Below are 21,388 nucleotides of genomic sequence, written 5' to 3'. Positions count from 1 at the left end.
CCATTTGAATCACCATGGATGGAACTGGAGGGGATTACACTAAGTGAAATAAGCCAGAGAAAGACAATTACCATATGGTTTCACTTATATGTGGAACATAAGGAACAACAGAAGGACATTAGGAAAAGGAAGGGAAAACTGAAGGGGTGGATATCGGAGGGGAAGATGAACCATGGGAGACTATGGAATCTGGGAAACAAACTGAGGGTTTCAGAGGGGAGCGGGGTGGAGGGATGCACCAGCTTGTTGATGGGTTTTAAGGAGGGTACATGTTGCAAGGAGCACTGGGTGTTATACGCAAACAATGAATCATGGAACATTACATCAAAAACTAATGAAGTACTGTATGGTAACTAATATAACATAATAAAAATTAAAAAATAAATTAAAAAAATGTAAAAAAAAAAGTATCTCTGGATGAATAGGCATAAGATCACATCCAAAGATGTGTGAAAAAGAAAATATTAAGACCTTCAGTACATTAATATTTTATAATAAAATATTATCCCTATTTGTTTCACAAAGACATGTGACTTCCACCTGTCTCTACTAACTTTGAGTATTTCTCTCATAATGAAAAAGCATGTTAATATGTTTTCCTAAATCAAAGGTCAATTTTCTCCTTGAGATCAATTACATTTCTAGAACATGAAAGCAACTTCCAGCACTATGTATTTAAAATAGTAATCTTTTATAGTTTTAGTTTCTATCTTTAAATCTTTGATCCATTTTGAGTTAATTTTGTATATGATAAGAGTCCAACACCATCCTTTTGCATGTGGGTGGCTTTTTCCCAGCACCCTTTGTTGAAAAGTCTGTTCTTTCTTCCATTGAATGATCTTGCCCATCTTGTTGAAAATCATTGACTATATAGGCAAGAGTTTATTTGGGGGCTCTCTATTTTATTCTATTGGTCTATGTGTCTGTCTTTATGACAGTTCCATACTGTTTCGATTACTGTAGCTTTGTGGTAAGTTTTGAAATGAGTAAGTGTGACACCTCCAACTCTTTTCCCTTTTTTAAGATTGTTTTGGCATTTGGGGACCCCTTGAGATTCCATATGAATTTCAGGATGTATAATTCTATTCCTGCAAAAAAAAATATTAGGATATTGATAAGGATTGCACTGAGTCTGTAGATTGCTCTGGATAATATTGACATTTTAATAATAAGTCCTCCAATCCATGAACATGGAATGTCTTTCCATTTATTTACATCTTCTTTAACTTCTTTCAGCAATGTTTTTTTTATCTTTTCCCCCCAAAAGACAGAACAATCATATATAAGATTACTTTATTCCTGCATCGTCTCAATTGTTTCTTCCTTATATTTGCCCTTTTCCTTTCCTACTTGGCGAGATTTGGCTTTATGTTCAAGGATCTTTTTGCCATTTCTTGTGGTCTAGTGATACCCACCTTGCTAGGGTGAATGCCCACATGGACAGTTGTGCCATTCGCCTTCTCTTGCTGTACTCGTTCAACGTAGATGACATATTCCTTCTGTAAACCTGGACGACTTTGCCAATTTGCTGACCTTTGTAGTATTCTCACATAACCTGTACTTCATCATCCTTTCAGATGGGCATGGATCAAACGTGTACTTCTGTCTCAGCTCTTTGAAAAAAGGGGAAGACATAATTTTCCTGAGAATGTGGCAAGGTGCATTGAGATGCCTTTTATGATTCTTGCTCTGGTGAGAAGTCACAAAGATCGAACTTCATTTTGGCTGCTGGCACTTCAGCAATGGCCGCAAAAGGCTCAGCAATGTCTTTTTGGTTTTCAGTGCATACAGCATTCACCTCCTTGGTTAGGTTAATTCCTAAGAATTTTATTCTTTTTGATGCTATTGTGAATAGAATTGTTTTATTTGTTGGATTGTTCATTGTTAGTGTATATAAACACAACTGATTTTTTATTGAAGTATAGTATATACATACAATATTGTATTCATTTCAGCTGTACAACATAGTGATTCAACATTTATATACATCAGTAAATGACCAGCATGATAAGTCTGTCACCATACACAGTTATTGCAATATTGACTATATTCCCTATGCTGTAGTTTACCTCCCCATGACTTACTTATTTTATAACTAGAAGTTTATACCTCTTAATTCCCTTCCATCTATTTCACCCCCCCCCCCCCGGCAACCACCAGTTTGTGCTCTGTATTTATGAGTCTGTTTCTGTTTTGCTCATTCATTTGCTTTGTTTTTTAGACTCCACATATAAATGAAATTATATGGTATTTGTCTTTCTCTGTCTAAATTATTTCACTTAGCATAATATCCTCTAGGTCCATCCATGTTGCTGCAAATGGCAAGATTTCATTCTTTTTTATAGCTGAGTAATATTCCATTTTACATATATACCACATTTTCTTTATCCATTCATCAGTCAATGGACTGAGGTTGCTTCCCTTTCTTGGCTATTATAAATAATACTGCAATAAACATAGGGGTGTATATATCTTTTTTGAATTAGTGTTTTCATTTTCTTCGGGTGAATACCCAGAAGTGGAATTGCTAGATTGTATGGTATTTCTGTTTTTAATTTTCTGGGGAACCTCCATACTATTTTCCATAGTGGCTGCACCATTCACATTCCCACCAATAGTGTGCAGGGTTCCCTTTTCTTTACATCCTCGCCAATGCCTATTATTTCTTATCTTTTTGATACTAGCTATTCTGACAGGTGTGAGGCAATATCTCATTGTGGTTTTGATTTGCATTAGAAACACAACTGGATTTGTGTGGATTTTGTACCTTGCTACTTTGTGAAATTCATTTATTTATTGTTTTGGGGGGAATTTTGGGGTGTTGTACTTATAAAATCATGCATCTTTGAACAGAGATAATATTAGTCTTTCCAATTTGGATGTCCTTTTTTTCCCCTTAGCTTGTTTAATTGCTCTGGTTAGAATTTCTAGTGCTATTTTGAGTAGTGGCTAAAGCAGGCATCCTTATCTTGTTGCTGAAATTATAGGAAAAGCTTTCTGTTTCTCACCATTGACTTTGCTATTAGCCGTGCGATTTTCATTTATGGCTTTTATTATGCTGGGGTCGTTTCCTTCTACTCCTAGTTTGTTGAGTGTTTTCACCACAAAAGAGTGTCAAAATTTTGTCAAATGTTTTTTTGCATCAATTGAAGTGGAACATTGGGCTTTTTCGTCCATTCTGTTAGTGTCATATATAACATTAATTTTCATATGTTGAACCATGGTTGCATACCAAGAATAAATCCTACTTGGTGTGCATTCTTTTGATATGCTCCTGGATTCAGTTTGCTAGTATTTTGTTGAGGATTTTTGCATCAATATTCATAAGGGATATTGGCCTGTAGTTTTCTTTTCTGGTAGTGTCTTTGTTTGGCTTTGGTATCAGACAACAATAGTGTCATAGAAGAAGTTAGGATGTATTCCCCTTCTTTTCAGTTCTTTGAGTTTGAGGAGTATTGGTATTAGTTCTTTAACATTTAGTAGAATTCACCAGTGAAACCATCAACTCCAGGGCTTTTCCTTGTCCAAAGGTTTTTTTAATTACTGATTTAACCTTACTAGTTATAGGTCTACTCAGATTTTCTATTTCTTGTTGGTTCAGTCTAGGTAGGTTTTGTGTTTCTAGGTATTTGTCCATTCCATCTAGGTTATCCAATTAGTTGATTATCTAAATGTTCATGGTACTGTCTTTTAATCCTTTTTGTTTCTGTGGAATCAGTAGAAATGTCCCTAATTCATTCTCTCTTTTTTAAAGATTTTATGTATTTGAGAGAGAAAGAGAGTAGTGAGCAAGCACGGGGCAGTGGGGGGGGGGGGGGAAGGGAGGGGCAGAAGGAGAGGAAGAAGCAGACTCCTCACTGAGCAGGGAGCCCTACGACAGGCTGGATTCCAGGACCCTGAGATCATGACCTGAGCAGAAGGCAGATGCTTAACCAACTGAGCCACCCAGGCGCCCCCCACCCCCATTCATTTCTAACTAGCAATTTGAATCTTCTCTCTCTTTTTTCAGTCAATCCATATAATGGTTTCTCAATTTTGTTAATCTTTTTGAAGAAGCAACTTTTGGGTTTATTTATTTTCAGTATATTTTTCTCTTCTCTATTTTATTTATCTCTTCTCTATTTTATTTATCTCTGTTTTAATCTTTATTATTTCCTTCCATCTGCCAGCTTTGGGTTGTTTGTTCTTTTGCTAGTTCCTAAGGTTGTGAAGTAGGTGATTGGTTTGAGGTCTTTCTTCTTCTTTTTTTAAGATTTTATTTATTTATTTGAAAGAGAGAATGAGAGAGAGGGCATGATAGGGGCGAGAGTCAGAGGGAGAAGTAGACTTCCTGCTGAGCAGGGAGCCCCATGCAAGACTCCATCCCAGGATTCCAGGATCATGATGTGAGCCTAAGGCAGACATTTAACCAAATGAACCACCCAGGCGCCCCAAGGTCTTTTTCCTTTTTTTTTTTTTTAAGATTTTATTTATTTATTTGTCAGAGAGAGAGAGTGAGAGAGCACAAGCAGGGGGAGCGGGAAGCAGAGGGAGAAGCAGGATCCCCGCTGAGCAAGGGGCCTGATGTGGGACTCAATCTGAGGACCCTGGGATCATGACCTGAGCTGAAGGCAGCCGCTTAACCAACTGAGCCACCCAGGCGCCCCCTTTTTTCCTTTTTAATGTGTTTACAGATATAAATTTACCTGTTAGCGCAGCCCTTACTGCTGGTATGCTGCACTGTGTGTTTTGGATTAGTTTTCACTCATTGAAGTATTTTCTAATTTCCCTTGTGATTCTTCTTTGATCCATTAGTTGTTTGAGTGTTTTATTTAATTTCCACAAATTTGTGAATGTTCCAGTTTGTCTTCTGTTGTCTCTAAATGATATTTTAAATTAATGCATCACATTTTTAAATATATTCTGCTGGTATTTAGGTTAAATATTCTATCTGGAGGTTGAGGTAATTTTCATTGATCAATCAAGATACATTCCACACCTCTTGAGGTCAAGTTTCTCTACGGCAATGCTTGAAAGGTGAAAAGATATTTTAACTTACACCAGGCTTTAAGAAAGCTTTATGAAATTTATTTCTACATTTCCAGCATGCAACACAACAAAACTGAGGTATATTTAAGATGTAATACTAGAGGGGCGCCTGGGTGGCTCAGTCGTTAAGCGTCTGCCTTCGGCTCAGGTCATGATCCCAAGGTCCTGGGATCGAGCCCCGCATCGGGCTCCCTGCTCTGCGGGAAGCCTGCTTCTCCCTCTCACACTCCCCTTGCTTGTGCTCCCTCTCTCGCTGCCTCTCTGTCAAATAAATAAATAAAATCTTTAAAAAAAAAAAAAAAAGATGTAATACTAGAAACAGAAGAGAGAGAACCTGTGGAAAAGAGAAAGAAATAAGGGAAGGCTTCCTGGAGGAGACGACACATGAGCCGAGACTGTCCAATAGCAGGAAAGGAATCAGAGAGAATAGCACCACTCTCCATTTCCCCAACTCTTTCTGTCCCTACCATGCCTCCACCTGAGGCCTTTCCCCACTAGTGAGATTCTGCCCCTCCCTGGACCCCACATGAAATATCACCTCCCCCTGAAGCCTTCATGCCCCCTCCTCTTCCAGCTGCCAGCAGAATTGATTGCTTTCCCCTTAATACGACCACCCCCTCTAAAGATCACTGAATCACCCTTTAGCATTGAGTTACATTTTATATATTCATATATATGTACGCATGTTTACCTTTTTCTTTTCCCTGTGAAAGGCCTATTGTTCAATGTTCAGAAATCATTTAGTTAAATCCTCTCCTTTCATAAGTGAGAACACCAAGGCCTAGAAAGGTTCTGTGACCAAGGTCACCTAACTCACAATTTGAAAAGATAGTTTTTAAAAATCCAGCCCTGAGGTGAGACGTTTTGAGAATAGCTAGAACCATGCACATTAAATATACTGTCAAAGGTTCAAAATAGCTAAAGTAAAAACCAATGAACCACTAAAGTAATTAGTAAAAATTTATTGTGCACACACCAAAAATACAGTTTGCAAACCGGGAGCTCTCAAACCAGAGCATGGAATGAGGCTCAGGATATATTGTTATAAAGCAACTTGTGCCGTGAGAACGCAGTGACTGTTTATTCTTCACAGATTGGCTGCAATACGAGATTTTTCAGTGGTCCCTTCATATCATCCATGGGAACCAGTTCAAGTTTTGCTTATCATTTCCAGAAGCTCAAACAAGAAATGATCTAGGTCAACTTAGCCTTGCAAAATAAGCTAAATTATGCTTTGTTTGTATGATCATACTGGTTACTCTGCTTAGAATTTTCAAGGCTAGTCTCCGTTCGGTTTTGATTTTTAATAGGCTGTATCTCTCAATAAATGCGGGACAGCCAGCGAAAGCTCCCCAATACGAAGCAGCGCTATCTGGGCGGCACTAGGACCCCGGGGGCTCCAGGTTAGCTCTCCCCGCTGGCGGGTGGTGGCGCGGGTTTAAGGTCCGGCGGGAGCGGGAAGCAAGGGGAGGGCGAGCCGGGTGGGCGGGTAACGACGGTCGCGGCTGCCCTGCTCCGCCCCCGGGGCCGCGCGGACCTAGGCGGGCGAGCGGGGAGTGGGAGTCGGGCGGCGCCCCCCTCCTCCGCCCGGCTCAGCGCCGCCGCTCCCCGCAGCGCACGCTCCTGCCGCGGGGACGCTGAGGGCGCCGGCTGTCTCCCGGGGCGCGGCGCCTGGTGGACAGACACATCGTAAACGGGAGAGGGGAGCGCGCGCTTCCGCGGGGACGGGGAAAGACACGCCGGTGACCGAGCTGAGGCGGCGGCCACGCCGGAAAAGGGCTGAAGCGGGTCAGGAAGCAGACGCGGGCCGAGGGCGGGCAGCGCAGACGGGACGCCGGGCGGGGGCGTGGCCACGCGCGCCAGGCTGAGCGTGTGGGCGGGGCTCACCGGCGCAGAGGCGTGGGGCGGGAAGGGGGCGCTGGGGCTGGGGCTGGGGTTGAGGGGCGGGGGAGAGCGAGGGCAGGACCAGAAGGGGCTGAGCCCCAGAGGAGAGAAGGCGAGGTCGGCGGGGACACGCAGGCCAGCACCTGGTTGGCCGTGGGGGCGTGGGGAGCCCAGGAGGCGGGGTGCAGGCGTGGCCCGTGGGACAGAGAGGTGCCGACGGAGCCTCCCAGCACAGCACCGCCTCTGGGCGGTGTAGGAAGAAACGCTGGTGGGGAAGATGGGTCTTAGATGTCTGAGGGACACCAGGTGGCCGGTTACTATAAATGTCTGGAGGCCACGAGAAGGCGCTGAGATCATTTAGGAGAGCGGATCCCGGGAGACGAGAGCAAAGGACTGCACCTCAGGAACCTGGACAGTTGTGATGTTGGCTAACAGAGAAAGATCCTGGGAAGGAAACCTGAAAGTGAAGAGCAGGTATTAGGAGAAATGGACAGAGAAGTGTTCCGGAAACTGAGGTTAAGAAGGTGACCTAAACCAATGGTAGCAATGACTTCGGAAGATGAAGGAAAGGCAGGTTGAAGTGTGGGTTTGGAAATCAGGGAGACATGGGGAGAGCAGGCTGGCTCCAGGACGGGGAGCAGGAGCAGGACCAGGACGGGCTGAGAAGTAAGGGGGGTGAGGATGAGTGTGGAGCCTAAGATCCTTGGGGGCTGAGATGGCATTTGACCTGTCTTGATTTCCCATCGCTGGTACAGAGTAGTGTTTGAGCTGAATTGTGCTGTTCTTTTAGGAAGTCTGAGTATAAAGGGAAGAGAGCTGAGCTGTGCGCTGAGTCAAGAAGATTGTTCAAGGCTTCTTTCTGTCAACTTGTACAGAGGAGGAGATTGGGTACACCAACTTGAGGAGACCAGAGACAATAGCAGTGAGGGGTGGAGGAGTGAGCTGTGAACAAAAACAAGGACTCTTGTCACAGAGAAAAGATGATGTGACAGCTTTTGTTTCCTCTTTTCTTGGGAAAGTGGAAGGCAAGGTCGTCTGCTAAGAATGAGATGGTGGATAAATTGGATAGGAATTAAGAGAGTAATGTTGTTTAAAAGGCAAGTTGCTGGGGTAATTAGGTGAGAGAAATGCCCAAAGACAAGTCAGAGGAATGGTAAATTGTTGGGGGCCTTATACAAGATTTTGCAGGGTCACAGATCTGCTAAATGGCATCATTTTCTCTAGCAGTGATCAGCTGCTGGATAGCAGAGAGTGCTGGATGCCAGCCCAAGGAGTCTGGATTTATCTTCTAGGCCACCAGGTCCCAAGTCCTGCTCACCAGAATCTCCTAGAAATCTTCCCTAAAGCACAGATTCCGCAGAATCACTGCCCAGAGATTCAGATCCTGAGTGGGTGTTGAGGTCTGGAAATCTGTATTTTTAATTAGCTCCCTACTGATTCCCATGTAGCCAGGTAAGAGTTGGCAGATCCTGAAGACTTTTTCCATCTTATTGAGGTATAATTGACAAATAGGAATTATATATATTAATTATATATATTTAAGGTGTTCAACTTGATGTTTTGATATATGTATACATTGTGAAATGATCGCACAATCAAGCTAATTAACATATCCATCACTCCACAGGATAGCCAGAGTCTTTGTGTGTGTGTATGTTGAGAACACTTGAGATCTACCCTCAAGAAATTTCAAGTATGCAATACAGCATTGTTAACTATATCACCACGCTGTACGTAAGATCTCCAGAACGTATTCATCTTGGATAATTGAAAATTTCTACCCTTTGACCAATAGCTCTCCATTTCCACCTCCCCCTAGCCCCTAGTTACCACCATTCTACTCTCTGCCTCTATGAGTTTAACTATCTTAGATTCCACATGTGAGATCATGCAGTATTTGTCTTTCTGTGTCTGCCTTATTTTACTTAGCATAATGTTTGCTATATAGCTAATTAGCATGTGTATTATGTATAATACAATATATAATATTTTAATATATATACAATATATTATATATCTATTATATATATTCATACATATATACCATGGATATATATACTCAGAAGTGGGATTGCTGGATCATATGGTAGTTCTATTTTTAATTTTTTGAGGACCCTCCATACTGTTTTCCATAATGGCTGTACCAATTTACATTCCCACTACCAGTGTACAAGGATTGCCTTTTCTCCACATCCTCAGCAACACTAATTTTTGTCTTTTGATAATAGCCATCCTAACAGGTATGAGATGATATCTCTTCTCATATGTCAAGGAGTTTTCCCCCTATTTTCTTCTAGGATTTTACGGTTTCAAGTCTTATGTTTAAGTCTTTAATCTATTTTGAGTTGATTTTTGCATATGGTGCAAGACAAGGGCCCAGTTTCATTCTTCTGCATATAGATATCCAATTTTCCCAACAATATTTATTGAAGAGACTCTCTTTTCCCCATTGAGTGTTTTTGAAACTCTTGTTGAAGACCAATTGACCATAGATAGATGCATAGATGCACTGATTTATTTCTGGGCCCTCTATTCTATTCCATTTTCCTATATGTCTGTTTTTTTACCGGTACCATACTGTTTTGATTGTAATGTATTTTGAAATTAGGCAAGGCCTCTCTCCCATGGGGCTGGAGGGTCCCTTTTCTCTTAGCCAGGGCTGGAGGCCAACATCAGCCCTTGAGGGTCATTGTCAGGGCTGCCACATGCTGGCAGCCTTGTTTTCCTGCCTCAGACATCTGGAGTTGCTGGAAGCTCCCACTTGGTCTATACCAGGCATGCTAGCCCCACAGCCAGACTAGGGGCTGAAGTGGCAACATGGGGCCTCTGGCTCTCCTTAGATAGTGCCAGGCTCTCATGAGCTGATCCTGGCCTGTGTTGCCCCAAAAGTAACTTAGCCCCTTGCCTACCCTATAGGCAACGCCTAACAAACACCTAAACAGGTAGTCATCTACCACAAAGATGCCTGTGAAGGAGTGGGGCCTCTCACCTCTTGCTCTCCTACTAAACAACTTCTTTGGCTCCTGTGGGATATCATTGGGAGAGGAGAGGGTGTCCAAAAGTGGGGACTTCTGCTGTAGAAGGGGTATCCGAGGCCACCTAACTCAGGGAGGATCACCATTTTTCCCTGTGTGATTAGCTTGGTTGTTGCCAGGCCACTCTATCCACCCACTCAGAGCTGTCTCCTACACAGAGTCCCATACAGGATTGTGAGGCATGGGGTGGTGAAGAGCTGTGAGTGGGTGCTGGAGAAGAAGGAGCACCACAGGCATCAGGGCAAAGAGGTTAGACCTGACAGTACACTGGCCAAAGTGCAAGCCCCACTTCTAAGCAGTTAGCTGCATCTAATTGCACAGCTTGGGCTCCACACAGTTGCAAATGGGAAGTTTTCTGTGTTGAAGTGCCTACTTCATCAGCTGACAAAGTAATGTTTTAGAAAAGTTTTCAAGTTCTAACAGTTTTTCTTCACTAATAAAAGTTCTGAAAGCATTTTATTTTATTCTAAAAGCAATAAATCACTTTCTGTGAAAAAAAAAATAGGAAATGTGATGCCTCCAGCTTTCTTCTTATTGCTCAAGATTGTTTTGTCTATTTGGGGTCTTCTGTGTTTCATGTAATTAAGATTATTTTTTCTAGGGGTGCCTGGGTGGCTCAGTCGGTTAATCGTCTGCCTCAGATCATGATCCTGCTCATCCAGGAGCCTGCTTCTCCCTCTCTCTCTGTCACTCCTCCTGCTTGTGCTGTCTGTCAAATAAATAAATAAAATCTTTTTTTAAAAAAAGATTATTTTTTCTATTTCTGTAAAGAATTCCATTGGGATTATCTGTAAATTACCTTAGTAGTCTGGACCAATCCATCCTTCCAATCCATGAACATTGAGGTCTTTTCTTTTATCTGTGTCTGCTTTGATTTCCTTCATCAATGTTTTAGAATTTTCAGTGGACAAATTTTTCATCTCTTTGGTTAAGTTTATTCCTAAGTATTTTAGTCTTTTTGTTGCTATGTGATTAGGATTGTTTCCTTAATTTTCTTTTCAGAGAGTTCATTGTTAGTGTATAGAAACATCACTGATTTTCACACATTGATTTTGTTTCCTACAACTTTACTGGATTCATTTATTAGTTCTAATAGTTTTGTTGTTGTTGTTGTTGAGTCTTTGGAGTTTTCTACATATATGATCATGTCATCTGAAAACAGAGATAAATTTATTTCTTTCTTTCTGTTTTGAATGCCTTTCATTTCTTTTTCTTGTCTAATTGCTCTGGCTAGGATTTCCAGTACTATGTTGAATAGAAGTGGCAAGAGTGGGCATCCTTGCCTTGTATCAGATCTTAGAAGAAAAGCTTTCAGGTTTTCCTCATTGATTATGTTAGCTATGGGCTTTTAATATATGGCCTTTATTGTGTTGAGGTAAGTTCCTCTACATCTATTTTGCTGATAGTGTTTATCCCAAATGGATGTTGTCAAATGCTTTTTCTGTGTCTATTCATCTATCATGAGATGATCATGTTTATCTTTCATTCTGTTAATATGATGTGTCATATTAATTGATTTGCCATTATTGAACCATTTTTTCATCCCACAGGTAAATCCCACTTGGTCATGGTATATAATCCTTTTAATGTGCTGTTGAATTGGTCTGCTAATATTCTATTGAGTATTTTAACATCTGTGTTCACTAGGGATATTGGTCTGTGGTTTTCTTTTCTTGTGTTATCTTTGTCTGGCTTTTGGTATTAGGGTGTTGCTGGGCTCATAAATGGTTTGGAAGTGTTCCCTCTATTTTTTGGAAGAGTTTTAGATGGATTGGTTTTAATTCTTCTTTAAATGTTTGGTAGAATTCATCCATTAAGCCATCTGGTCCTGGGCTTTTCTTTGTTGGGGGGTTTTTAATTATCCCTTCAATTTTCTTATCTGTTATTGGTCTGTTCAGGCTTTCTATTTCTTCTTGATTCCATTTTGTTATACGTTTCTAGGAGCTTCTCCATTTCTTCCAGGTTATCCAATTTGTTGGCATATAATTACTCATAAAGTTCCCTATGATCTTCTTTATTTCCATGGCATCCATTTAATGTCTCCTCTTTCATTTCTGATTTGATTTGTTTCTGTCTTCTCTCTTTTTCCTTAGTTTAGTTAAGGGTTTATCAATTTTTTTATCTTTTCGAGAAACCAATTCTCAGTTTTGTTGATAACCATCTATCGTCTATCCTCTATTTTATTTATTTCTGCTTTATTATTTCTTTCTATCTACTAACTTGGGGTTTAGTTTGTTCTTCTTTTTCTAGTTCCTTAAGGCATAAGGTTGTTTATTTGAGATCTTTTTTTGCTAAAAACTTCCCTCTTAGTATTACTTTTGCTGCATCCCATAAGTTTTAGTATGTTGTGTTTTCATTTTCCTTTTCTCAAGATATATTTTAAATGCCCTTTTGACCAATGGTTGTTGAAGTGTGGTCTTTAGTTTCCACTTATTTGTGAGTTTTCCCATTTTCTCACTGTTTTTGAGTTCATTTCATTCTATCATGATCGCAAAAGATACTTGAAATGATATTGATCTTAAATTTGTTAAAACTTGTTTTTTGACCCAGCATGTGATTTAATCCTGGAGAGTGTTCTGTGTGTGCTAGAGAAGAATATGTATTCTTATGCTGTTGGATGGAAAGTACTGTGTGTGTCCTTTAGGTCCATTTATTGTATAGTGTTGTTTAACTCCACTGTTTCTTTATTGATTTTCTGTCTGGAAATTCCACCCAGTATTGAAAGTGTATTGAAGTCTCCTACTATTATTGTATTGCCATCAATTTCTCCTTTCAGATGTGTCAATATCTGCTCTGTATACTTAGGTGCTCTGATGTTGGGTGCATTTATATTCACAATTGTTGTATCTTCCTATTGAATGACCCTTTTATCTTAATGTAATGACCTTCCTTGTCCCTAAAGACAGTTTTTTACTTAAAGTCTATTTTGTCTGATATACTTATAGCTACCTTATTTTCTTTTGGTTACTATTTGCATGGAGTATCTTTTTTCATTCCTTCATTTCAGTTTATGTGTATCTTTAAATCTAAAGTAAGTTTCTTTTTTTTTTTTTTTTGAGATTTTATTTATTTGTCAGAGAGAGAGAGAGAGAAAGAGCACAAGCGGGGGAAGCAGCAGGCAGAGGGAGAAGCAGCAGGCTCCCCACTGAGCAAGGAGCCTGATGCGGGACTTGATCGCAGGACCCTGGGATCATGACCTGAGTCGAAGGCAGCCACTTAACTGAATGAGCCTCCCAGATGTCCCTAAAGTAAGTTTCTTGATGTGGATAGAACTGGAGGGTATTATGCTGAGTGAAATAAGTCAGTCAGAGAAAGACAATTATCATATAGTTTCACTCATGTGAAATATAAGAAACAGGGCAGAGGACTGTAGGGGAAAGGAGGGAAAACAGAATGGGAAGTCATCAGGGAGAAAAACCATGAGAGACTCTTAACTACAGGAAACAAACAGGGTTGCTGGAGGGGAGGTTGGTGGGGAGATGGGGTAATTGGGTGATGAGCATTTAGGAGAGCATGTGATATGATGAGCACTGGGTGTTATACACAACTGATAAATTATTAAACACTACATCTGAAACTAAAAATGTACTATAAGTTGGCTAATTGAATTAAAACTTTAAAAAGTAATAATAAAGTAAGTTTCTTATAGACAGCATATAGTTGGATCTTGGATTTTTTATCCATTCAGTCACTCTATGTCTTTTGATTGGGGAGTTAAACCATTTACATTTACAGTAATTATTGATTGGGAAGGATTTAATATTACCATTTTGTTAACTGTTTTCTGTTTGTCTTATAGTTCTTTGTCCCTCTTTTTCTCTGTCTTCCTTTGTGTGGGTTTTTTTTTTTTTTTTTTTTTTGTATTAATAGGCTTTAGTTCCTTTTGTTTTGTATAGCTTCTATAGGTATTTTCTTTGTAGTTACAATGGGGCTTATATAAATATCTTCTAGCTATAACACTCTGTTTTAAGCTGATAACAACTTAACTTCACTTGCATACAAAAACTCTACACTTTTACCTCTCCCCTACCCCCATATATGTTACTGATGTCACAATTTACATCTATTTATATTGTATATCCACTAATATGATTTTAGTTATAGTTACTTTAATGCTTTTGTCTTTTAACTTTTACACTAGATTTAAAAATGATTTGTTCATCAATGTTACAGTGATGCAGCATTCCATATTTGTCTATATTTTCACCTTTACCAATGTGTTTCATGCTTTCTTAAGTTATCATTTTGCTGTTAGCATCCTGTCATTTCACCTCCTTCTAACATTTCTTATAAGGCAGGTCTTAGTGGTGATGGACTCCCTCAGCATTTGTTTGTCTGAGAAAGTCTTTATCTTCCCTTCATTTTTGAAGGACAGTTTTTGCTGAATATAGCATTCTTGGTTGGCAGGATTTGTTTTCTTTCAGCACTTTAAATATATCATCCCACTCTTTTGGGCTGCAATATTTCTGCTGAAAAATCTACTGATAGTTTTATTGGGGTTTCCTAGTATGTGACAAGTTGCTTTTTTCCTGCTGCTTTCAAATTTCTCTCTTTGTCTTTGACTTTGATAATTTAATTATAATGTGCTTCAGTGTGGGTTTCTTTGGGTTCATCTTCTTTAATATCTTTAGGCTTCTTGGATCTTTAGGCTTCCCCAGATTTGGGAAGTTTTCAACATTATTTCTTTGAATAAGCATTCTGCCCCTTTGTCTCTCTCTCTCTCTTCTTCCTCTGAGACTCCCATAATGTTTATATTGGTCCATTTGATGATGTCCCCAGTCCCTTAAGCTATCTTCACTCTTTTCATTCTTTTTTCTTTTGGCTCCTCTGCCTGGATGACTTCCAGTGACTCGTTTTCAGTTTCACTAATACTTTCTTCTACTTGATCTAGTCTGCTGTTGAACACCTCTGTTGAATTTTTCAGTTCAGTTATTGTATTCTTCAACTTTATGATTTCTGTTTGGTACTTTAAAATTTTTCTAACTCTTTGTTGAAATTCTCACTTTGTTCATGCATTGCTCTCCTAACTTCAGTGAGCATCTTAATGATGATTATTTTGAATTCTCTGTTGGGTAAATCACATATTTCTATTTCATTAGGATTGATTTCAAGAAATTTATATCATCTTTTTGTTTGGAACATAGTTCCATTTCTTCATTTTCCTTGACTCTGTGTTGGTGTCTGTGTATTAGACAAAACAGCCACATCTCCTAGTCTTCATGGACTGGCCTCATACAGGAGAAGACCCTTACCAATCATCCCAACCAAAGATTATGGGTGTCTTTCAGATCTTTGTATGTGTTTCCAAACCATTGTCTGTGTACTTAGCAGCCACCAGGAATCTAGAATGTGACAAGTCCTGTCAGTGCCCCAAGACAGGTGAGATAGAAGCCAACTCCTTGAGTAGCAGCTGAAAAAGTTGGGTGCTGCATATGTGATCCAATTCCTTCTTTCCTCAGGGACAATCTGGGAGCTAGAGTTTATCACCCAATCATTCTGCACTGAGCCAAGGAGAAGAGCTGTGACAAATATCTGCATTCTTGTTCAGACCACATACTTTTAAACCATTGCTTTGCTCTCTGTAGTTCCCAGGGGCCTAGTGAATGTCAATCCCTGTCAGCTCTCAGAGACTGGTGAGTTGGAAGCCAGTCTCTCCAGTAGCACCTGGAAAAGTTGGGGGGCTAGATGTGTAGTCCAACTCCTTCCAGGGAGAAACTGGATGCTGGGCTTTATCACTGAAGTGAACTGAGGGAGAAGGAGCCATAGGAGGAACCCATAAACCTATTCAAAACCACCACTTGTTCTCTGTTGTCCCCGGGAAACTAGCAAATTCCAGGCCCTCTCCTATGGACAGGCTAATTAGAAGCCAGACCCTCAGTCAACAGCTAGAAAAGTCAGGGTGCTAGATGCGCAGTCTAATTCCTTCCAGAGAGAAGCTGGGAGCTGGGTTTTAGCACCTGCTCGCTCTGTGCTGAGCCAGGGAGAGGAGCTACAGGAAGTGCTTGCACACCCATTCAGTTTAGTTTTGTTGTGATATTTTCTCACTCTCCTGGCATGCACAAGGCAAAAATATAACAGGGTGGGTTGCAGGAAGTCCTTTCTTTTTTTTTTTTTTTTTTTTTTAAGATTTTATTTATTTATTTGACAGAGAGAGACACAGCGAGAGGTCATGGGTACAGTTACTGTACCTTTACCTGACCCAGCTGCACCCTAGGGTATTTGTGCACAAAGTAAAAAAGGAAGAACTAAATTATTAAGGAGCTAGAAGCTCTGATTTGGGAAATTACTCTGAATTTTCTCTAGGGGCGCAATGGATACTTTCTGCCCTCTGGAGGGATCTATCCAAAAGAAGAAACTGCACTTGGAAATTGACCTATGAGCAGCACAGAAGATGAAGAAGGAGAAGAGGGGCCATCAAGCAGAGAAATGTGGAGGTACAGATAACATCTGACTATTTTGGGGATTCTTCAAGGAGCCTGAGAAGACATATTGCAGAAGAGGAACTTAAAGGACTAGTATTCCTACTGATGAAGCATGTAGGGGCTCAGAATACTGGGTTTGGGGATATCACTATAAATATGAAGATTCTGGACTTTTGTAGAAAAAATATTTAAGTTATTTAAAGAATAAGCCATATCAAACTTGCTTAATTTCCTTCATTTAAAAAAAAATAGTTATTAGATTCATATAACGAGAATGCTATTGTCTGTATATTTAATTTTTAGAAATTATTTGAGCAAATTTTTCATCCTTTTAATCAAGATTGAAAACATAGGTCATTTCACAGCCAGTTATATATTCTTTGTCCAAAGGCTATTACTCACTGACTTATAGTTAAAATTTCTTTTTTTTTTTTTACAGTTAAAATTTCTGCTAAATGTGCCACAAAGTGCTGCCTTGTCTCTCTCCCATTCTTCTCAATCCTTATTATATAATTCAAGGTCATGAATATTCCATTTGAAGGTTTATTTCCATCTGTTCAGTACCACCCATATCTCCTAGCCTAATTATATCATTTATATTTTAAACATCTAGAAATCAACTCTATAACGAAAATGTCTAAGAAATAATAATCTCATATGCCATTAGCTTTTCTTCCTCTTTACAGTTCTTAGTCAAGCCTAAAGTGAATACCTCCCCTTTGAAGAATGGACCCCTACAGCACCTCAGCCTTCTTGTGTACCATGTGACAGATTCTATCCAGGCCACATTCAACCCCACTGGTTCCTGAATGGACAGGAGGAAAACAGCTAGGGTTATGTCCACCAACCTTATCCATAATAAAGAGTGGATCTTCCAGATCCTGGTGATGCTGGCAATGACCCTTCAGCAGGGAGATGGCTGGACCTGCCAAGTGGAGCACCCCAGCCTGGATGGTTCTGTCACTGTGGAGTGGAGTGAGTTATTCCCTGATAACCATGTAGGCTCCAAATTCTGAGAACAGGGGATGTTCTAGCTCTGGGGTCCACTCATCTTGTCATGTGTCTACACACTGGGGTCATATCTACCCCCATCTTTTTCCTAGAGAAGTCCCTGAGAATAGTTCAGAGCTGGGGTAGCAGAGACTTGGCCACCCTGACCTAGGGGATGCTAAGGATTCATAGGTCTCTGCTCTTGTCAGAAAACCTAGGAAACTCAGACACCTTCCTGAATTACCCTCACACATGGGAACTGTTCTCTGCCTTTGGTCTTTTAGCTTAGTGAGTTATTTTGAGAGGCAGCTACCAGAATTAGCATGTGTGTCCTTTTTGAAGTCACAGCCTAATTTCCAGAACTTTGGGGTCCTTTCTACATTTCCTCCTTCTCCAAGGTATGTATCTGTCATAGCCTTCATATTGGTGTTCTACATCAGGTCTCAGAATCTCAGATAGTACCTGAGGGGGATGCAGCAGGTAGAGGTGAGACTGACCCCAGTCTGTGTTTCCCGGAGGAACACTGATTCTGCCCAGAGGAACGCTGGCTGGAATCTCAAGCTTTGTGCTGGGGCTCATCTTCCTTGTAGTGGGCATCTTAGTGCGTATGAGGAGCAAGAAAGGTAAGAAAACCTGAGAGGTGGCTGAGGTTTGCTTTCCCCTGACTTACTCACCCATCTTCCATGATAAGGAACTGACACACAAAAGCAATGCCAGAGAATCCTGGAGGCCACTGAAATCAGATTGTCAGGGAGCAAAAACAGCCTGGAGGGAGAGAGAAATTCCCAGGCTGGAATCTTATCTCAACCAGACGCATGGGGGCTGCAGATACTCAGGTCATGCCTAAGTTCATTTAGTAATGGATTAGTCTTCAACCAGCCCCTGCCTTACTTCCCAGGGATCAGACCATGGCAATGAAAATGAGATTGGAAAGTTTATCTAATTGTCTAAGATGCTTTTAATGGCTGAAGACATTCCCTTTTCTCCTTTCATTTTCACGTAATGAGAATCTTGAAAACCAAATAATACTCCTGCTTTGTTTTTCTTGGTGGGTGGGTTGCAGGAAGTCCTTTCTTTTTTTTTTTTTTTTTAAGATTTTATTTATTTATTTGACAGAGAGAGACACAGCGAGAGAGGGAACACAAGCAGAGGGAACACAAGCAGAGGGAGTGGGAAAGGGAGAAGCAGGCTTCCCGCGGAGCAGGGAGCCCGATGCGGGGCTCGATCCCAGGACCCTGGGATCATGACCTGAGCCAAAGGCAGACACTTAACGGCTGAGCCACCCAGGCACCCCGCAGAAACTCCTTTCATTGCACTGTTACTCTGAGTCATCTACTGGGAGAGGGTCTCAGGCCTGAGCCTCTCTTTAAACTTCAGCCCGTTAGCAAGTGTGGAAAACGAGCGTTACTTTATTCCACTGATGAGGGAAGCCCAAAAAAATTCTTATTTTTCATCAGGCTAAGACTCAGTCTCTCACCAAATTTTTCTTTCCTGAGCCTTAGAGGAAGAGAAGTCAGCAACCTGAGATAACTTTTCCTTTTACCTCTGCAGGTTCCTGATCTGACCCAAAGACCTCCATGTGCCCTGGAACAAGCATTTTTCTATCTTTCCTCAGTCCCAGAGGCTGGTTCTGGGACAGACTTCAGCCTCCCAAGAGGATGTTACTACCAAGTAATGGCTCTGAAACTAGTTTCTATAGTTGTTCTTCTTTGATTCCATGCACACTTTCTCTCAGGGCCCCTATCCAAGTTCCCTTCTTATAGTTCCATAAATAATAAAAGGTCAATGTTATTGTCTGTTTTCTCTTAAGAATATGCACCAAGTCATCTCTGCCATTGCTTTTGTTTGAGGATTTTGGTAAACAATAGGAGTTCATGAAGAGGTTCATTGTTGTATATACACAGGCAAGAAGGAAAGCATGAAAAGGGGATATCCTAACTCGGGAAAGGTGGCAGATTGGACATGGACCTCCTCTGAATTCACCCTCTATCTTTGGGCTGTCCCAAAGATAGTGATTTGTGTTTGCTACTTTTATCCCTGTAGGTCTGGGACCATTCTTAGTTATTCAAGGATGAGCAGATGGTGAATTTTGTGTTATATGACCTATATTCACACAGCACTGATTCAACATATAACTTACAAAGAGCGTGTTTTACTATTACCATTAAGAAATCAAATTAAGGAGTGCCTGGGTGGCTCAGTTGATTGAGCGTCGGACTCCTGATTTTGGCTCAGGTCACAATCTCAGTCCTCGGATGGAGCCCTGCATCAGGCTCCCCGCTCAGTGGGATGTCTGCTTGAGGATTCTCTCTCTCCTTCTCCCTCTGCCCCTCCCTCTAAAGTAAATAAATAAATCTTTTTTAAAAAGAAATCAAGATCAGAATTTAAAATTGGAAATATAATGTAATAAACTTAAACCCTTTGTTTTGCATACCATGATAAATAGTCCTTGACCAAACAAGGCTTAGCCTTTTTAATGCAACAAGTTATAGAAGATACAGGTTTATCCTTTAAGTCTGTAGTCATCAGACCATCCAGGCCTCCTGTCCTTGTAATTCACAGTGTTAAAATGCTCAAAGCAGTAGATGCAGTTCTCTTTTTTAAACTTAGGTCTGCTTTTACAGTCCAAAATTATTTTGGGTTTTCTGTTTCATATGAAATTATTCTGAAAGTCGAGATAAGTTCTAAGTGGTCCTTTTTGCATAAACTATGGATTATTACCTCCTGAGGCACATACTGAGTGCTCAGAAGATCTCTGACGCACGGAGGTGGTGCCTCCTCTCTCCTTATAAGCAGCCCCAATATCTTGTTCGCCCCCCGGCCCCGCCCCTGGCCCCGCCCTCTGTCATTCCCGCTGCTTGCTCCCCTCCCGCTGCTCCCCTCCCATCATGCCTTGCGTGGGACCAGCTGCCCCCTTTCCAAGAGAGGCTGAGGGTGCAGACTTGGGTGTTACTGAGCTAGGAGTAAGCATAGCTGGGGTCTGCAGAAAGGATGGGATGATTAAGTGGGGGAGCCCAGGAAGAGAGGCACCGAGCATGGCGAATCAACCGTGACTCCCATAACCTGTTGTGTGTGTGCATTGCTTCGTTTAACCCTCATAACTCAAAGGTTTTTTTCTTTTCCTTATGTCTTCCAGGTGCATTTGCAGTGGCTGCCGTGAGGCAGACAGTGGGGAGAGAATGAGGCAGAGCCAGGGCAGGGAGGAGCTCTGAATCCAGGACATATTTCCCTATCTGGTGGTGGGAAAAGGGGTGGAAGTGAAACAGCTCAGCGGGGCTCAGCCATCCAGAAAATGTCGGAAGGAGCATCTCAGTGTCTGGGAAAGAGGCGAGAAGCGACGCGGCTGAGAAAGTCCTAACCTATGTGGGGTTCAGGGATAAGAGGAAGAGAACAAAAATGGAGACATGATAATCACCTTCCTTTTAATGGGATTGATTGGAAATACGCCTTTGAAATTGATCCTGGAACATTTTTTATTTGTAGTAACTTTTGTGAATGGATAATTTTCTTCATAATTTCATGTTGATTTTTTGTATCATATAAGAATTCACTTGATTGTTAAGTAATGATATATTTTACCCTTTCATTCCTTTGATAATTTTGGAGGAATCTGATAATGTTTGATCAAAAATTTCCAGACATATAATCAGAATGCAAAAAATATTAACTATTTCACTTCTAATTATTATTCTTTTTATTTCTTCTTGCAGTTTTTTTTTATACGAGATTTCTCTAATATTTTACCACTTAGTGTAAAATTAACTTTGCTTTATAAATTCTTTTTTTATATATACATTTGATGTCTTTTTATAAATTTGTGTAGAACTGTAGTAAAAGCCCCTGGTACTTATTAACAAAGTGATAGAACTTATATTGTTAAAATTAATTGTGTTTTGTATTTATTCAACTGTTTTTCTGTTTTTAATTAGCCTTGCAGTATAATAATGAACATTTCTTGATTCCTTACTATGCGCAAGCCTCTGTTTTAAGAGATTCACAAATACTGAGTATTATCCCAATTAGATTTCC

General features: G+C 40.6%; 1 long non-coding RNA gene, 1 other non-coding gene and 1 pseudogene across 10 annotated transcripts; 2 read left to right on the top strand and 1 right to left on the bottom strand.

The window, feature by feature from the left end:
- Positions 1 to 1,287: 1,287 nt before the first annotated feature.
- On the bottom strand, positions 1,288 to 3,259 carry LOC118522969 (large ribosomal subunit protein uL24 pseudogene; annotated as a pseudogene).
- A 3,290-nt stretch (positions 3,260 to 6,549) lies between these two features.
- On the top strand, positions 6,550 to 21,325 carry LOC118522956 (uncharacterized). Of its 9 annotated transcripts, XR_013441312.1 has the most exons (8): positions 6,550 to 6,816; positions 8,540 to 8,642; positions 13,007 to 13,195; positions 15,407 to 15,580; positions 16,251 to 16,381; positions 17,056 to 17,344; positions 18,911 to 19,030; positions 20,496 to 21,325. It is a non-coding gene; the product is annotated as an uncharacterized LOC118522956 (long non-coding RNA). The 9 variants fall into 9 exon arrangements; XR_013441308.1 differs by lacking the exon at positions 15,407 to 15,580; XR_013441311.1 differs by lacking the exons at positions 8,540 to 8,642; positions 15,407 to 15,580 and adding an exon at positions 8,140 to 8,364.
- LOC118522972 (small Cajal body-specific RNA 20) lies at positions 9,525 to 9,652 on the top strand. The gene has a single exon (XR_004910870.2).
- Positions 21,326 to 21,388: the final 63 nt, after the last annotated feature.

This window comes from Halichoerus grypus, chromosome 9, assembly GCF_964656455.1.
Source record: "Halichoerus grypus chromosome 9, mHalGry1.hap1.1, whole genome shotgun sequence".
NCBI lineage: Eukaryota > Metazoa > Chordata > Mammalia > Carnivora > Phocidae > Halichoerus > Halichoerus grypus.
This window is presented reverse-complemented; position numbering and strand designations above follow the sequence as displayed.